The following is a 6,000-nucleotide window of genomic DNA, read 5'->3' as shown; positions in this document are numbered from 1 at the left end:
TAATATTCGACACAATTAACACAGTCAAGAAGTGTCAAGTGAACAATTACTCACGGACACACACACACACGCATTAACATAAATGTCATGTAAACGACAAAAACAAATTTATAAATTGACATATTTAAAATCAACGTTAAACAATGTTTGTTTATTTATTTTTTGTTTTCATTTACATCTAATGATAAATACAATATATACAATATACATACATATATACAAATTGTTGTAACTTTTTTCTGTTATGGCCCACAAAAATTTTTAATCACATTAATTGATGTCAGGCGCATGCAAATTCCACCAGAAATGCCAGACGCATTCATTTTTAGGTTAATTTTCTTTGCTTCCCCAAAGGCAGTGTATTCCTTGTATTCCACCTTGTTATATACCCCTCGTTAATATAAGACTAGGATAGCTACATTTAAGCAACTCACTTTGCAATCATAATAACTAGATAATTGACTTTAATGAACAGTCAGATATTGTCGAGATATGGGAAAATAATTCTCATTCACTTTGTATTGTCGTATAGATAAGTGTTCCAGTTTTCATCGGCAGAAATTGTCGAGTGCTGGAGTTAGACCAAGTACGAGCGAAACCGACTTGTGGCAGTGTCCGCAGTCGCAGTACCTTGTACCGAAAATAGTCGAAGCCTTCGACCTGCGATTCGTTCGCTTCCGTGACTCGTTCGCTTCCAGCGATTCGTTCGTTTCCGCGATTCGTTCGCTTCCAGCGATTCGTTCGCTTCCTGCGATTGGTTCGCTTCAACCCGAGCCGACTACATCAATCCGAGCCGACTAGTACAATCCGAGCCGACTAGTTGAATCCGAGCCGACTACTACAATCCGAACCGACTACTTCAACCCGAGCTGACTACTGCATTCCGAGCCGACTACTTAAACCCGAGTCGACTACTTCAACCCGAGCCGACTACTACAATCCGAGCCATTTCCGCACACATAGCGGAAGGACTCAACCAGAACAGGCCGTGTAACAGGACAGTCATGGTGGCGCTAGACCTATCAAAGGCATACCGTCAGTCACGTCAAACTGTTCGACGACATCGAGAGAACAACCCTCCGGCCAAGTTTGAAACGTTGGATCGTAAACTATATGTGTGGACGCCAGTCGTACGTGGAATTCAGAGACAGGAAATCGAAGGCCCGTAGAGTTAAACAGGGAGTTCCCCAAGGAGGGGGTGATATCTCCGGAACTGTTTAACCTCTACCTCTCTGGAATTCCACGCCCACCGGAGGCATAAAGATCGTGACATATGCGGATGATTGCACGATAATGGTTTCAGGACATAAAATTGATGACATTTGCGAGAGGCTGAACCACTATCTCGTGGATATCGCTGATTTTTTCCGGTCGAGGAATATGAAAATATCCGCCACTAAGTCAACGGCCACACTGTTTACCACATGGACAGCGGAGATGAGCCTATCTTTGAATGTGCAGGTCGAGGGGTCCACAATTCCGACCACTAATTACCCCAAGGTTCTAGGGGTCACATTCGATAGCCTATACAAGTCCTCCGCGCATGCCACAGCTATTTGTGATAAAGTCAGGATCAGAAACAAGGTTCTCAAGTCGCTAGCCGGCAGCACTTGGGGAGCTGACAAGTAAACCTTGTTAACGACTTATAAAGCAATAGGCCGGTCTGTGGTAAACTATGCGGCGCCAGTGTGGTCCGCTAACGTCAGTGCAACGCAGTGGAAAAATCTTCAATCCTGCCAGAATGCCGCCCTGAGGACTGCAACAGGGTGTCTCCTCATGACTCCAATAGACCACTTGCATGAGGAGACGAAGATCCTTCCTGTGCGTCAACACAACAAGATGTTGTCGATGCAATACTTGCTTGGGTGTTATAGGAGCAGCCATCCGAACCGCTAGCTAATGGATAGGCACCCACCACCCAGGCATGTCAGGAAGGATCTCCATGATCTGGAGAGAGAGGTCCAGAGGAGCCTCTAGATCAACAGGCCTATCAAGCAGGATTGAACAGTATTCACACGGACGCAGTTGAGGAAGCAGTTCAAGAATATCGCGTGAATACCATTCTCGGGGACCATCCGCCTTTGATAACTGCAGAAGAGCAGCAGCTACCTCGACAAACTAGAGTGGTCTTGGGACAAATGAGGCTTAGAAAAAATATTCGTTAAAAAATCTACGCCTTAATAGGCTTAGAAAAAATATTCGTTAAAAAATCTACGCCTTAATAGGCTTAGAAAAAATATTCGTTAAAAAATCTACGCCTTTATAGGCTTAGAAAAAATATTCGTTAAAAAATCTACGCCTCAAAAGGCTTAGAAAAAAATATTTTTTTTTAATCTACGCCTTAACAGACCTTGCAAAATATTCTTTAAAAAATCTACGCCTCAATAGGCTTAGAAAAAATATTCGTTAAAAAATCTACGCCTTAATAGGCTTAGAAAAAATATTCGTTTAAAAATCTACGCCTTAAAGGCTTAGAAAAAATAATTTTCTAAAAATCTACGCCTTAATAGGCCTTGAAAAAATATTCAATAGAAAAGACCTTGAAAACTATTCTTTAAACAATCCACGCTTTAATAGACCTTAAAAAAATATTCTTTAAAAATCCACGCCTGTAAATAGGCCTTGAAAATATTCTTTAAAAAATCCACGCCTATAAATAGGCCTTGAAAACATCCTTTAAAAATCCACCTATTCCTAATAAAAATCCACGACTATGGAAAGGTTTGAAGAAATATTCTTTAAAAATCCACGCCTATTCTTAAAAGAAATCCACGCCTATGGAAAGGTTTGAAAAAAAACATTCTTTAAAAAATCCACGCCTTTGGAAGGCGTGCTTTAATTTTCTAATAAATTCCCACTTTAATTTTCTAATGAATTCCTTTTGCATAACTTTTATTCATAGTTTTCTTTTAATTTTTCTTTTAATTTTTTTTTTTTTTTTTTTGTTCACCAAGTTCCCTTTATGACTACTGCCATGGAGATTCTCTAAACATCTAAACTTTTCTGTAAATATTAACATTGTTGTGCGCATTTATAACACGATCTAGAAAAAAGTTTACTTTTTCCTAGTTGTGATAATATGCAAAGAAATTTCCTTGAATGACATTTTGTCACCAGATGTAAATACATTGGTGCCTCTATACGATGGCAATTTTTTGCCAATGAATATTATCCAACGCAAATGGTTCTTTTCTATTAAATTAGCTGTTTTTTCCCAAACTATTGGGCGCCATTTCCCTTATGTTACTTATATTTTGCAAATAACAGATAGGTTCCACTGTTTTCTGCAAATACAAAATAAAGTGAAAAATACCACCTTTTACTGGTTTTCATTAAACTAATTTAATTTCTTTGTTAAATAATTTTGTTTTCTTTCCTTAAACATTTACCGATTGAAATGAAATTTACATCTACACGCACACGTCCGCATGTATTTCTCGTTGATGTCTGAGAATGTGTGTGTGTGTGTGAGTGAGTGTGATTGCTTTGCATCCATGTGTGTGCAGATAAATACCACGAGTTCATTGATTTAATTATCATATGAATGTGAATTATTTAAATATCATCATGATGAGGAGCAAAAAGGGGGAGGAGGAGAGTGACCGAACAAAAAATTAATAGTCGACGTTATTTTTGCTCTAGAAATTTTCGAAATATTTTCTACAATAAAACAATTTACAAGTGGGTTCACACACACACATTAACACAATCACGAGATTGATATTCGGACAACAATGGCGAACAATATTGAGAATGTGTGGAAAATACAAACATAGGAAAATGTGACTGGTTGGGTACTGGTGGTGATTTTTGACCTATGTGAAAGCTAAAGCGGTGATTCTATACTTTGCATGGCATTTCATAATATATGTATGCGTTTGTGTGTGTGTGGTTTATGTAGGTGTAAGCCTAAGCCTTAGTGTTCTGTTAACATCCATAGAAAGAGAGAGCTAACAATTTCTGTTGATTATCACTTCAAAAAAAAAAAAAACAAAACATTGCCTTATTTTCGCTTGAATTATGACAGCAAACGGATTGTGGAACATTAAAAAGGTTTGTAAACGCCAGGATTTTCGCTGGATATTTTGAGGTTCTAGCACACAATTTTTAGTGAATGGTGCATTAAAGAATCAAATATAGGCCGATTGGCACGAAAGTTGGCACAACGTACTGAAGTGCCAAGTTTTATTGAAATCTTTTCAGATCTCGCTATAGCTCCCATATATATTTTCGTCCGATTTTATGTTAATGGAGCACCAAAGTCCCTATATATCTTTCGATTTGCACAATTCTGAATTTTGCATATCGTACTGAATTGAGTCTAGAGTAATGTGTGTTAGGTTTCGTGAAAATCGGTTCCGATTTAGATATATTTTCGTCCGACTTTATGTTAATGGAGCACCGAAGCACCTACACGTCCCTCGATATGCAGGAAATTTGGCATGGCGTTCTGAATTTAGTCTGGAATGATGTGTGGTAAGTTTCGTGAAAATCGGTTCAGATTTAGATATAGCTCCCATATATATTTTCGTCCGATTTTATGTTAATGGAGCACCGCAGCACCTACACTTCCCTCGATTTGCAGGAAATTTGGCAGGGCGTTCTGAATTTAGTCTGGAATGATGTGTGGTAAGTTTCGCGAAAATCGGTTCAGATTTAGATATAGCTCCCATATATATTTTCGCCCGATTTAATGTATATGGTGCACCAAAGTCCCTATATATTTTTCGATTTCCACGAAATTTTGCGTAGAGTAATGAATTGACACTGGAATGATGTGTGGAAAATTTTGTGAAAGTCGGTTGAGATTTATGTAAATGGTGTACCAAAGTTCCTATATATCTTTCGATTTGCATGGTTTTTGGCAAAGCGTACTGAATAAAGTCTAGAAAGATGTGTGTTAAGTTTCGTGAAAATCGGTTCAGATTTTGATATAGCTCCCATATATATTTTCGTCCGATTTAATGTAAATGGTGCACCAAAGTCCCTATATATCTTTCATTTGTCTTCGAAATTTGGCATAGCGTACTGAATGGAGTCTAGAATGATGTGCGCTAAGTTTCGGAAAAATCGCTTTAGATTTCGATATAGCTCCCACATATACATATATATTCGTCCGATTTTACAAAAATGGTGCACCAAGCTCCTAATGTTTGCCCAATTAACACGAAATTTTGCACATCGTATCACATTGAGACTTGAATGACGTTATTGCGTTTTGTTGAAATTGATGCAGAGGTAGCCATAGCTTCCTCTGAAAGCTATTTGACAAAGCGTACTGAATTAAGTCTGGAATTATGTGTGTTAAGTTTCTTGAAAATCGGTTCAGATTTCCATATAACTCCCATATATATTTTCGTCCGATTTAATGTAAATGGTGCAACAAAGTCCCTATCTATCCTTCGATTGTCTTCGAAATTTGGCATAGCTTACTGAATGGAGTCTAGAATGATGTGCGCTATGTTTCGGAAAAATTGGTTTAGATTTCGATATAGCTCCCACATATACATATATATTCGTCCGATTTTACAAAAATGGTGCACCAAGCTCCTAATGTTTGCCCGATTAACACGAAATTTTGAATATCGTATGAAATTGAGACTTGAATGACGTTATTGCGTTTTGTTGAAATTGGTGCAGATGTAGCCATAGCTTCCATATGTATTTCGAACGGTATTTGCTATAAATCGGTTTCCATAAATTTGTCCCATGGTACGCAAACAACTCTAAATCTGCCCGAATGAAATTAAATTTATCATAGGTTGCAGACAAGACATGAGTATGTTCCTTCGAGGGAACATTGACATCCAATTGTAAGAATACATATCTACAATATACCCAAAGTGGTGAAGGGTATCATATAATCGGCACAGTCCGACTTTACTTATTGTTTTTGTTTTTTTTTTTTTTTTTTTTTTTTTTTTTTTTTTTTTTAATTCCAATAACTATCCCTCTACTCTGATAAAATTAATTGGATTTCAATTTGTTCCAAATGCCATG

This window comes from Musca vetustissima, unplaced genomic scaffold (genome assembly GCF_032173495.1).
Source record: "Musca vetustissima isolate MV318-11 ecotype Yass unplaced genomic scaffold, APGP_CSIRO_Mvet_v1 utg13550, whole genome shotgun sequence".
In the NCBI taxonomy this organism is placed as follows: Eukaryota; Metazoa; Arthropoda; class Insecta; order Diptera; family Muscidae; genus Musca; species Musca vetustissima.
The sequence above is the reverse complement of the archived record's forward strand: the minus strand, read 5'-3'. Positions refer to the sequence as shown.